Source organism: Molothrus ater, chromosome 8 (genome assembly GCF_012460135.2).
Source record: "Molothrus ater isolate BHLD 08-10-18 breed brown headed cowbird chromosome 8, BPBGC_Mater_1.1, whole genome shotgun sequence".
Lineage (NCBI taxonomy): Eukaryota > Metazoa > Chordata > Aves > Passeriformes > Icteridae > Molothrus > Molothrus ater.
In genome coordinates this window covers 30,508,400-30,520,210 of record NC_050485.2, presented here as the reverse complement: position 1 = coordinate 30,520,210, position 11,811 = coordinate 30,508,400, and positions in this window count along the sequence as shown.

The window sequence follows — 11,811 nt, the reverse complement described above, 5'->3', positions numbered from 1 at the left end:
CACAGAATGGGAAACACAGAAAAGCCAAACCTGAGGCATCACTGCAACCTTTCCAGAGGTCATGTGCCCAAAATTGAACCCTGCACCTGCCTGAGCCCTGTGTACTCTCAGGCTCTTGTTTCAGCTGGCACAGAACTCTGCAAACCAGCAGGAAAGGCTGGCTGGGAAGAGCAGAGCTGTGGGCTCAGGGCTGGGGATGGGGATTTTGCACTGCTCTGTGCCTCAGGCAGGCACCACCACTGCTGTCAGGGGGATGATGCCAGACAGGAGGCTCCTGTTTTCTTTGCCATACAAATTTCAAGCAGAAACTGCCAGTTTGTCCCCTTGCTGGAGCATGGCAGCCCCTCAGGGCACATTTTCCCCAAGGCATCCATGGGGGATTGTGGTGGTCAGTGTGCCCTCAACAGGGTGACACATCCAAGGGTGACACGTCCAAGGGTGACACATCCAAGGGTGACATGTCCAAGGGTGACATGTCCAAGTGTGACACATCCAAGGGTGACACATCCAAGGGTGACATGTCCAAGTGTGACATGTCCAAGTGCCAGGCTGCACTTCAGCTGGCAGGAGCTGAGCTCAAGCTCTATCAGCATTAGCAAATGTGGTTCTCATCAGGCCTATCTCAGCTGGTGAACCATTTGATTAGATAGATTTCAAGTGTTTTTCCATGCCATGACTAAGATGAGATAGGAACTTGAAATGTTTGACCAACTTAGGTTAACAATTGCAGCACTGAGGCTCTCCCAGAGTTACCAAAAACCCCACTGACTTGGCAACAAATTGAAACCTTTCAGGTCCTTTCTCAAGCTGCAGTCCAGAGGAACATCTGAACATAAATTTTTCTTACTTCCTGTTCTGTATTTACAGATTTCATCATTTTTCCAAGGTTTGAATATTAGGTTTAGACATTTTTTACACCCCTGCACTACACTCAACCTAAACATATCCTTTAGGCATACCTGAGGTGCCACAGAGCTGGATCTGACAGCCAAGAGCAGAGAGAAGCTCATGCCCCTCTTAGTCTGTAAAGAGACACCAAACAACATGAAATCCCAAAACAAGAAGGACAAAAGGCAACACTGCTACAGATATCACTGAGACTGAGAACCTGTCAGGGGCAGAGTTTTGGTGCAAGTCATTCCCTGGATGGGTGGGAAACCCATCTCTGTTGCTTTTCTTGCAGTGTTCAGCCAGCCACTGCTAAAAGCTGTTCTCAACATCCTGACCAGGCTGCTGGGAAAATCCCCAGGCCTGTGGGATTAAAATGACAATCTAACCCCATAATGAAGATAATTGGGCTCACAGAACCCTGCCTCTGACCGCTGCTCACTCCACATCTTGGACACCATTTCTCCTTAAGGGAGTATGAAATTACCAGGGTTTTCTTTAAAGCAAATCTTTTATCCTGGAGCCAGGAGGGTACGAGCTGCGTGTTTCATCCTTTCATTCCTTTCCCCCGCCCACTTCCTTTCCTACTGTAGAGCAATAAGTGAACTCTTTGTGATCTCTGCTTTCAGGAGGTTCCATTGCCCAGGCTGCTCCCTGGATTATCAGAGACTTCCCAGCTAACAGATGGCTGGAAGTGACAGCAGCGCTGCAAGGAATTAAGGAAATTATTTCCATCTCGGGACTGGTCTCATTCCCTGCCTTCTGCAGCTTTCAAACATTTTCCATCCGCTCAGATGAAAATTTGTGTATCATTTACGGAACACGAACAAAATCCCTCTGAAGCAGAATTTCCAGCCTCGGGGCGAGTTGTTGTTTTTGGAGTCATCACTGAGCAAAGGCTTGAGGGAAATCCTATCCTCTGTAGCTGGGCCAACAACACTGCAAACTTAAAGATGATCTGTCTTTTTCTGAGCTCAAGATTAGGCAAGGGACCAGCCTCTCTACTGAGCCAGTAGCAGCAGTCACAAAAACTACTGAGTGTGGCAATTTTTTTGGGTAATTGTTTGCGTTTTTTATTTTGATTCTTTCTTCTGGTTGACTAAAAATTCCCTTTTGTGTGCAGGCGTGGAATATTCTTCTGTGAGAGGAGAGCTGCCAAAACCTGAATCAGTCTTTTTTTTTTTCTTCTTCTTTCATTTTTGAAAAAGAGAGGCTACAAGTTCGGGAAACAGAACTGGGAAGTGCTGAGCCTTTTTCAGGGCTCAGCATTTTCAAAGAGGGATGCCCAAGGATGCAGCTGACCCCCAGAGGGGTGGGAGTGAGAGGGAAAGGGAAAGCTGCAGGGCTGGGAACTGCCAAAGGCAGATTCTGTTCAAGGTTTCAGTGCTAAGGGTCAGCTGTCCTTGTGTATGTAACTGATGTCCCAACAGGGCTCTCAAACTGCACAGAAAAATAAGGGGGAAAATCAGTTTATATTTTTATATTTATCAGTTTTAAAAAGCATTCATGGTGTGCTAAATAAAATTGAGAAAGGCATAGTAGTAACTAAAGTGACACAGACGAAGTAAAAGTCTGCATTCAGCCAAGTTCCAGTTTTGGTCCCAGGGGAGCTGTAGCTATAACCTGAAAACCATTATTTACCTCACTGTTGATTCCTAATTTGCCTCTGGGTGGGTGCAGCTGGGAACTAAGATCTCCAGAATCATGATATGGGGATGTCCTGACAATTTTAATGTTATTTATGTGGCAGCAATCTTCTATTGAGCAGCATTTTGCTTCAAGGCACGTCTTGCCTCACCAGGGCGGGAGATTTATGAGCATCTGGAGCACAGCAGAACGGAGCACCCACTTCCCAGAGGATGTGCAGACATCCCTCCCACCCTCTCTTTGGTCTTTGTGGCCTCCACCCTGCTCCTTCACGCTTCCATTTTGCACAGGCATAACCTACACCAGGATTATTACTTTTTTCTCCCTCGTCATATTCTCCTTGAAAGCTTATAAATACAGTGGGCAGGAGTGGTTGTACCTCTGGACCACAAGCCCTCCTAAATACCTTATAAAAACCACCAATTTTCAGCATGGGAAAAAAGACAGTGATAGGAAAGAGAAGCCATTGTTACTGAGCTGAGAAAAGGAAAATCAAGCTCACAGTGTGGTGAGCATCACTGTTTTCCATGTAACCTGTTCCATGATTTTTTTCCCCCTGACACTGGGCTGTGCTACACAGTTCTGGTGCTTTAAGAACAAAGGGAAGGGTTTTGCCTGGGAGTATTTTTTGGTTATATTCTTTGCCAACAAGACCAGAAGCTGAGGTTTCAGTTTGCTGCAGCTGTGCTGGTGTGGATGGAGCTGTGGCAGGAGCAGCTCTGGCTGTGCCTTGCAGTGAATCCTTCCTGGGAGCCTGCAGGTGCCGCAGTTGGCTCTGCCCCGGCTCCCTTGGCTTGGGAGGATTTGCAAACATGTGTTCCACCAAGGCTGCATCTTTTATTTCCACAGATAACTGCCCCATCTTTTATTTCCACAGATAACAGCACTAATTTAAACGTGATTTAATCAGGTGACAGCTTTTGTATCTGCTGCAGGTTCATTGAATTAACACCATTTAATAGATTTGCTTTTTGGGGACCTGTCTCTGATGCCTGTTTGGACTGACAGAAGCCAGAGATTCAACCTCCACCATGACATTAATGCTGAGATTTTCAGAGGCTTAAACAGCACCTAAACCTGCAGCTGGAGCCAGAGGGGACATTTTGCTAAATGCTCTCCTTGCTGCAGGATGGAGCCCTGGTGGCCTCAGCACAGGGAGGACAGGGACCTGTTGGGCCAGAGGAGGCTTGAGGATGGTCAGAGCTGGCAGTGAGTAAAGGATGGGAGGGTTGGGGTGTCAGTCCAGAAGAGGAGACTCCAGAGGGACCTCAGACCCTCTTTCAGCCCCTAAAGGGGCTCCAGGAGAGCTGGAGAGGGACTTTGGACAAGGGCTGGAGGGACAGGACACAGGGAATGGTTCCCACTGCCAGAGGGCAGGGATAGATGGGAAATTGGGAAGGGATTCTTCCCTGGGAGGGGGGAAAACCTCCATTCCCAGTGAGCTCTGTGCAAGGGGGACACGGCAGAGCAGAGACCCCAAAATCTCCATGGCACCCTCAGGACCCCAAATCCCCATTGTGGCAGCAGGACCCTCAAACACCCATTGTGGCTAGAGACCCCAAACCCCAGGACCCCCAAACCCCCATGGCAATCCCTGGACCCCCAAATCCCCATCGCAGCCCCAGGACCCCCAAATCCCCATGGCAACCCCTGGACTCCCAAATCTCCATCACTGTCCCAGGATCCCCATATCCCCATCGCCCCCAAATCCCCATGGCAGCCCCTGGACTCCCAAATGTCCATCACTGTCCCAGGACCCCCAAATCCCCATCGCAGCCCCAGGACCCCCAAATCCCCATCATGGCTCCAGGATCCCCAAATCCCCATCGCGGCCCCAGGACCCCCAAATCCCCATCATGGTCCCAGGATCCCCAAATCCCCATCGCGGCCCCAGGACCCCCAAATCCCCATCGCGGCCCCAGGACCCCCAAATCCCCATCATGATCCCAGGACCCCCAAATCCCCATCATGGCTCCAGGACCCCCAAATCCCCACGGCAGCCCCGGGGCCCCCGGTCCGTGCAGGGCCCCGAAGCACCGGCAGAGGGCGCGCTGGGGCCGCGCGGGGTGCGGCGGATTTTGGGGCGTTTTTGGGCATTTTGGGGTCCCTGAGCGTTATTTAGGGCTTAGGGGATCTCGGTGTTTTATTTAGGATTTAGGGGTCCCTGTGTGTTTTTTGGAGATTAGGAAATCTCGGTGTTTTATTTAGGGTTTAGAGGTCGCTGTGTGTTATTTGGTCTTAGGAGATCTCAGTGTTTTATTTGGGGTTTTGGGGTCGCTGTGTGTTTTTTGGGGATTAGGAGATCTCGGTGTTTTATGTGGGGTTTAGAGGTCGCTGTGTGTTATTTGGGGCTTAGGTGATTTCAGTGTCTTACTTGGGGTTTAGGGGTTCCTGTGAGTTATTTGGGGCTTAGGAGATCTCTGTGTTTTATTTAGGATTTAGGGGTCCCTATGTATTTTTTGGGGATTAGGAAATCTCAGTGTTTTATTTAGGGTTTTGTGGTCTGTGTATGTTATTTGGGGCTTAGGGGATCTCAGTGTTTTATTTAGGGTTTTGGAGTCTGTGTATGTTATTTGGGGCTTAGGGGATCTCTGTATTTTATTTATGGTTTTGTGGTCTCTGTATGTTATTTGGGGATTAAGGATCAGTGTTTTATTTCGGGTTTAGGGACACCTTCCACTGTCCCTGGTTGCTCCAAACCCCGTCCAGCCTTGCCTTGGACACTTGCAGGGATGGGGCAGCCACAGCTTCTCTGAGCAAGCTGTGCCAGGGCCTGATAACTCTCAGAGAAACCAAACCAAACCCATTCCTTCCCTGGGAGGAGAGTTGTGGTAGACCCAGATATGACATTTTTTGTGGCCACCAAGGCAGCAGTCCCAGTGAAAATTACCTGGACTTTCCAATCGTGCTCATGACCCTGATTCTCTGCCTGTGACATTTTTGGTAGCACTGAGAAGAGCTGATATCATGGGGGTGCAAACACTGATTACTGGAGACTCCCCTGTGCTATCTGAGGCTTTTTGCAGCTCAGGAGGACCCCATGTACCCCCTGTACCTGCTGAAATGTGGGATCCTGAGCCTGCTGAGTACCAGGTGAGCATGGGGGGCTCCCTTGCTGTCCCTGTGCTCCAGGCTCCCCTGCATGGTCAGCAGCACAGCTCAGGTACTGAACACAGACAAAATGAATGTATCTGTGGAGGGAATCAGAGCATTTCTGTTCCTGACCAGCAGCCACCTTGTGTATGATACTTAATTTGACTTTTGTGGTATTTTTCCTGCACCCTGGATGCTCGGCTGTGCATTTGCTAGTGGCTCCCTGTGCTTTGGAAGCTGCCATGGGATGAAGGTGGGCAGGTGAGGCACTTTGGAATAACCACACTGGTTTAATGTGTCCAAAACACGTGGCTGTGTCAGCACTGTGCTTGTGTGTAGCCATGATATTTTCTGAAAAATCCTTTCCTTAGGATTTTTTCTCCTGAGAAGCTGAGAGGCCTCAGGAACAAAATGTAACCAATGGTTATCTGCTGCTGTGGAATGCAACAGGTGCATCTGGGATTGGTCTCATGTGGTTGTTTCTAATTAATGGCCAATCACAGCCCAGCTGGCTCGGACTCTCTGTCCAAGACACAGCTTTTGTTATCATTCTTTCTTTTTCTATTCTTAGCCAGCCTTCTGATGAAATCCTTTCTTCTATTCTTTTAGTATAGTTTTAATGTAATATATATCATAAAATAATAAATCAGCCTTGTGAAACATGGAGTCAGATCCTCGTCTCTTCCTCATCCTCGGATCCCTGTGAACACGGTCACAATTGTGCTGCCCTTTAGTTTCCAGAATTAAGAGTGAGGAGGCTGCTTTAGTACCTTACAGAGCACTTCCCTTGGGGATGGGCAATGTTGGCAAAGTGCCCCAAAGCTGCCCCAGGGCTGAGCAGGTCCAGGTGCATTCATTGCTGACAGGGAGCAGCTGTGAGCAGACACAAGGAACCACCACTGCCCTCCCAGAGGGAGCAGCACATTCCCTGTGCTTCCAGCCACTCGCCAGGGAGCTCAGAAACCTGGGCTCAAAAACAGGAAAAGAAACAAAAAACTAGAAGCCCCGAGAGCTGAGTTCTGAGGGAACTTCACAGCTTCACAGCTGCTTTGTTCTGTGCCAAGAGGGTCACACCTGCCTGCTCCACTGCGCACCTGGGGAAGTTTGCATGGAAGGAGAGCCAAGTGTGAATCAGAATATTCATCACAAACACCCTGTGGCATTGCTCCCAAATCAGCTTCACATGTGCTGAGACATGTGGGTCCTGCCCTTTCCCTCCCACGAGTGCAGCAGTGACAATTTTTTATTCTTTCTCCATCTCTTCTTTAGCACCCACTTCCAATATTCTTCTTCCTGCACTCCAGGCATTTAATCCCTCTGCTGTACTCCAACCTACAAATGATTTAAAAAAGAATCAGAAGCAGTGAGTGATGTAACTGTGGCCAGACCTGGTCAGGGAGCGTTTGCTTCACGTTTCAAGCTGGTGATTGTGACTGAAATCTCAGTATCTGAGCCATGAGCCTCTGGTGGAATCCAACAGTGAACGTGCCACGTGAGGCAAGTGTTTGACATCTGCAAATGGGTGCCATCTGTCTCTCCCTGTAAGAGCATTAACTGTCTAAAAAAGGAAAAGAGATGCATGGAACTTGGTCTGAGGTCAGAAGAGTGTGAGTGAGATCAGGGGTTTCTGATTGCAAAGTAAAATGGGGGATAGATTCATCCACGAGGTGAATATCTATCCAAGGTCTCATAAGCTCTTAAAAGTCTGTAACATACCCAAGATAACTCAGCTACCATTGGAGGCATCAAATCAGTAAGATAGCTTCTGTTGCAGTGTGGGAAACAAAAAGGTTTAATTAAAAGGCAAAATAACAAACAGAGAAAAGCTGAGCCAAGTGTAAGAAGTTCTTGCTCCTATTAAAACACCTCCCAAAAGCAATTAGTTTTTCTTTTTCTAGTGAATTGCCCAAGCAGGACCTTTTGGCTTCTGTCCAGTTAGCTGTCCCTAAGTTTAAGGTGAAGTCCCTGAGGCCTGTGAGATGGCTTTTTCACTTTATCAAGGAGAAAACTTCCAGGCTTCTTTCCTTTTTGAGGGGACAAAGGACAGTTTTGTCACTCCATCAACAAAAAGCACATTTCTATACCCCCCCAGCTCTTCCTGGGAACTGGGGGGGAGATGATTGCAGGTAACATGAAGTCACACCTGTAGATTTGGGGGAACTTGGGATGCACAGGCAATCATTGAGCTCAGCCTTCTTTTTAGGGCCAGACCAAGGCCTTTTCTAAATGAGAACTGAGTAACATCAGAACAGAAAATTTTGACTCAGCTTTTTGCAATTCTACTTCTGCTCCCATCCCTGGAGCAGGGACCAGAGCCCTGCTCTGTGCCAGAAACAGCTCCTTGCTTCTCTTTTCAGGACACACTTTGCTCCCGTGGTCAGGAGCAGTGGGGTTGGTGTGTCCATGCTCATCTTTCCCTTCTGGACTTCTGGGCCAGAGGAACTTCAGCTCTGCTGGGCTCCCCTGCCTGGCTCTGCCTTGTCAGGGATTTGGGACTGGCTTCTCTGTCTCTGTTCTCAGGTGTTACAAGCCAGCACTTACCCCACTTGCACAAGAACTCCTTTTTTAAAAGGCTTTACATCACACATAAAGGCTCTACACCACACACAAAGTTTAAAGGCTTTACACCACACTTGGTCCAGGATTTGCTGGCTGGAGGGGATCCTGCTCTCTGGGCACTGAGGCAGCTCAGAGAGGATTTGCTGAGCTCTGGGTGCTGTAGCAGGACTGCTGCTGTGTTCTGGCACACTCTGGACTGTTTCTAGCACAGGACAATGTGCTGGAGCAGTGGCACCCCTTGAACAGCACAGAGAAGAGATTTGCAGTGCAATTCACTTTGTTCTTGCCATGAGTGTTTGTTCCTGTCTGCTCATGCACTCAGTCTTACAGGAGAGCATCCTTCTGGGGTTTGATGCAGGCTGTGCACATCCTGAGCACCTCATCTGACATCAGGGGTGTGACTGCCCCCCAAACTATCCAAAAATTCTTTTTAAAAGAATCTAAACGTTGGTAGATATGGTGGGTAACTAATGAAGCCTACACATTACTGAAAACTATGTTTTCTCTCCCTGGAGGATCCCAGGATAACGCAAAGTCATGGATTAAACAGGATGGAGAGTTTTGCTGAAGAGAGAACTGCCTTGGCCCCACTGCAGGCAGTGATGACACAGTGCTGGAACCCAGGACATTGCTCTGGTTGTCCTGGAGGACTTGAGACCCTGGCAAAGGGCTCAGAGACCTTGGCACAGAGTCAAAGATACCTGTACCTTCAATTTTAGCCCCTGGGAACAATTACCAACTTTGTGTGAGGAGTTACAAGCCACAGAGTTTAAGTAGAATGACAGTTAATTTGCCACAGGGTGGAAAGGTAGAATTTTGGGGATTTAGAATGGGGGTTCAAGAGGCAAGATGGAGGAATCTGGGCTCCTTCTCCTTCTCCTTCTCCTTCTCCTTCTCCTTCTCCTTCTCCTTCTCCTTCTCCTTCTCCTTCTCCTTCTCCTTCTCCTTCTCCTCCTCCTCCTCCTCCATCTTCTGCTGTGATGGTGACACTTTTGGATTGGATTAGAGTAGAGACAGACTGCCTAACATAGGTGATAGGTATTGGAAAATTATTGTAAATAAAGTACACGTAGGTTTTAGTATAAAAAACTAACAGCACCCCAAGGGCTGTCAGTGTGCCTCAAACCAACCTGCCAGACAGACCTCAGTGGGTTGGAGAGAGAATGTTATAGATAAGAGAAAATAAACAACTTTTGTGGAAAACGCCAATCACTTGTTTTTAAAATTTTAAAGGTTTAATAGTAATAAAATGGTTATAAAAATAGTGATGCAATTAGAGTAATAATAATTTGGACAATTTGAATTAGGACAATATGAGACAATAGAAACAAAGAGTTACAGATGTCCGGGTACCTTTTTCTGGGCAGCACAAGCCCGAAAAAGGACCCCAGTTAACAAAGGATTAACCCTTAAAAGCAATAGCCTGTTGCATATTCATACACCTCATCCATGATGCATAAATTCCATTCAAACACAGGATTCTGTCTGGTCATCCTCAGCTTCTTCCTCTGACTCCTGACAGCGTCATCACGGCTGAGTGAGGCAGGAAGAGTTCATTTCTCCTGATAATTGGCAATAAATTCTCTTTCTCTGACAGATTCAGGTGTCCTGTGGCTGCTGTCTCAGGGCGAGTCCTTTCTTTAGGAAAAAAAGTATCCTACATAGCATAGTTTCTATTTTAACATTTTGTTATAACCTAAAGCTGTATTTAACACAATACTTAAGAGAATTAATACAGCATTACTTTCTAACACAACACATGTAATATTCATTTGAATATTTGCAAAAAGCCAATCATAAAATACACATTTTTCACACCTTGAAAACCAGAGCTGAGGAATCTCAACTTCTTCTTCGGTCGCTGGGAAAAAAGACTCTTTAATACCTCAGGAGCCATTCCAGCAACACAAAACCCGAGACCACGGGATAGGAAGGAGCACGGCAAAGAGCAAAGCTCCAGTTCCAGGCTGCGGGAGCAGAACCAGACCCTCCCGTTAAAGCAGGAATGTGGGGCTGTTCCTCCCAGCTCCTGGAATTCACCCATCCCGCGCAGCGCTCGCACATCCACGGAGCGCAATCCGCAATTACAGGCGAAAAGCTGCTGGTGTCTCACTTGAACCGGGAAACGCTTTGGGGGCCAGCAGGGTTTGATAAGGAGAGGTTTGAGGCTGCAGGTTTGAATGGAAAGAGGGAACTCTTTACGTAGGCAGCAGCAGCAGCAGCAGCAGCTGTTTGACAGAGCTCTCCTTTGGGCCGGGACAGTGTGGGCAGCACCGCGGGTTCCTGACCTGGGAACAGAAGAACTCAGCGGAACCCGCTGGGCTCCTCCTGCTGCTGCCGCTGTTTTCTGTCCCCTGGGCAGGGCAAGGCAGCTCTGCAGTGCACATTGCTCTGTCTCTGTCCTTCTGCTTGTTCCTGTCCTCCATCCTCTGCTGGGATGGTGGCACTTCTGGATTGCTTTAGGGTAGAGACAGACTGTCCGACATAGTTATTGGAAAATCATTGTAAATAAAGTACACGTAGTTCTTAGTATAAAAGACTAACACCACCCCAAGGGCGGACAGTGTGCCTCAAACCAACCTGCTGGGCAGATCTCAGCAGGTCAGAGAAAGAATGTGTTAGATAAAAGAAAATAAACGACCTTGGTGAAAAATGGCAATCACTTGTTTTTAAAATTTTAAAAGTTTAATAGCAATAAAATGGTTATAAAAATAGTAATGCAATTAGAGTAATAATAATTTGGACAAATTGAATTAGGACAATGTGAGACAATAGAGACAAAGAGTTACGGACAGTCCGGGTACCTCTTTCTGGGCAGCACATTTGTACCTGGGGGCAGTGACCTGCTCTGAACACTCACAGACAAAACCCAGCCCCTGCTTGTCTGCAGGGACTTACTGATCCAGGTTTGCCTGGAACATATCCCCACAACTGTCACCATGATATTTTCTGAAAAATCCTCTTTGCCCAGGATTTTCTCCTGGGAAGCTGAGAAGCCTCAGAGAGGAACGAAAACAATAATTATCTGATTGCTGCTCCTGTGTTTGCTGCTTTGGAATGTGGCTTGGACATTGTTTACCAACAGGTGAATGTTTGGTTGGTTCCATGTGAATTATTTTTAATTAATGACCAATCATGGTCCAGCTGTGTCAGACTCTGAGGAGTCAGTCACAAGCTTTCATTATCATTTCTTGCTAAGCCTTCTGATGTATCCTTTCTCTTTCTTTAGTATAGTTTTAGTATAGCATAATATGATAAATGATATGATATAACATAATATAACATAACATAATATAATATAATATAATATAATATAATATAATATAATATAATATAATATAATATAATATAATATAATATAATATAATATAATATAATATAATATAATATATCAACCTTCTGAGAACATGGAGTTAAATTCTCATCTCTCACCACATCCTGAGGACTTCACAAACACCACACAAAACAACTGTGGCCCAGGGTGTATCTGAAAAATTTTGGAAGGATGACTAGTAAAAAAATTAATTTTTTTTCCCCTGCCAAATGGGACAAGGAAAGGCTTTTTGGGGAAAAATCCTTTCCAGGAAATCTTTTTGATGATTTAAAATTTTTTCTCAGGTACTC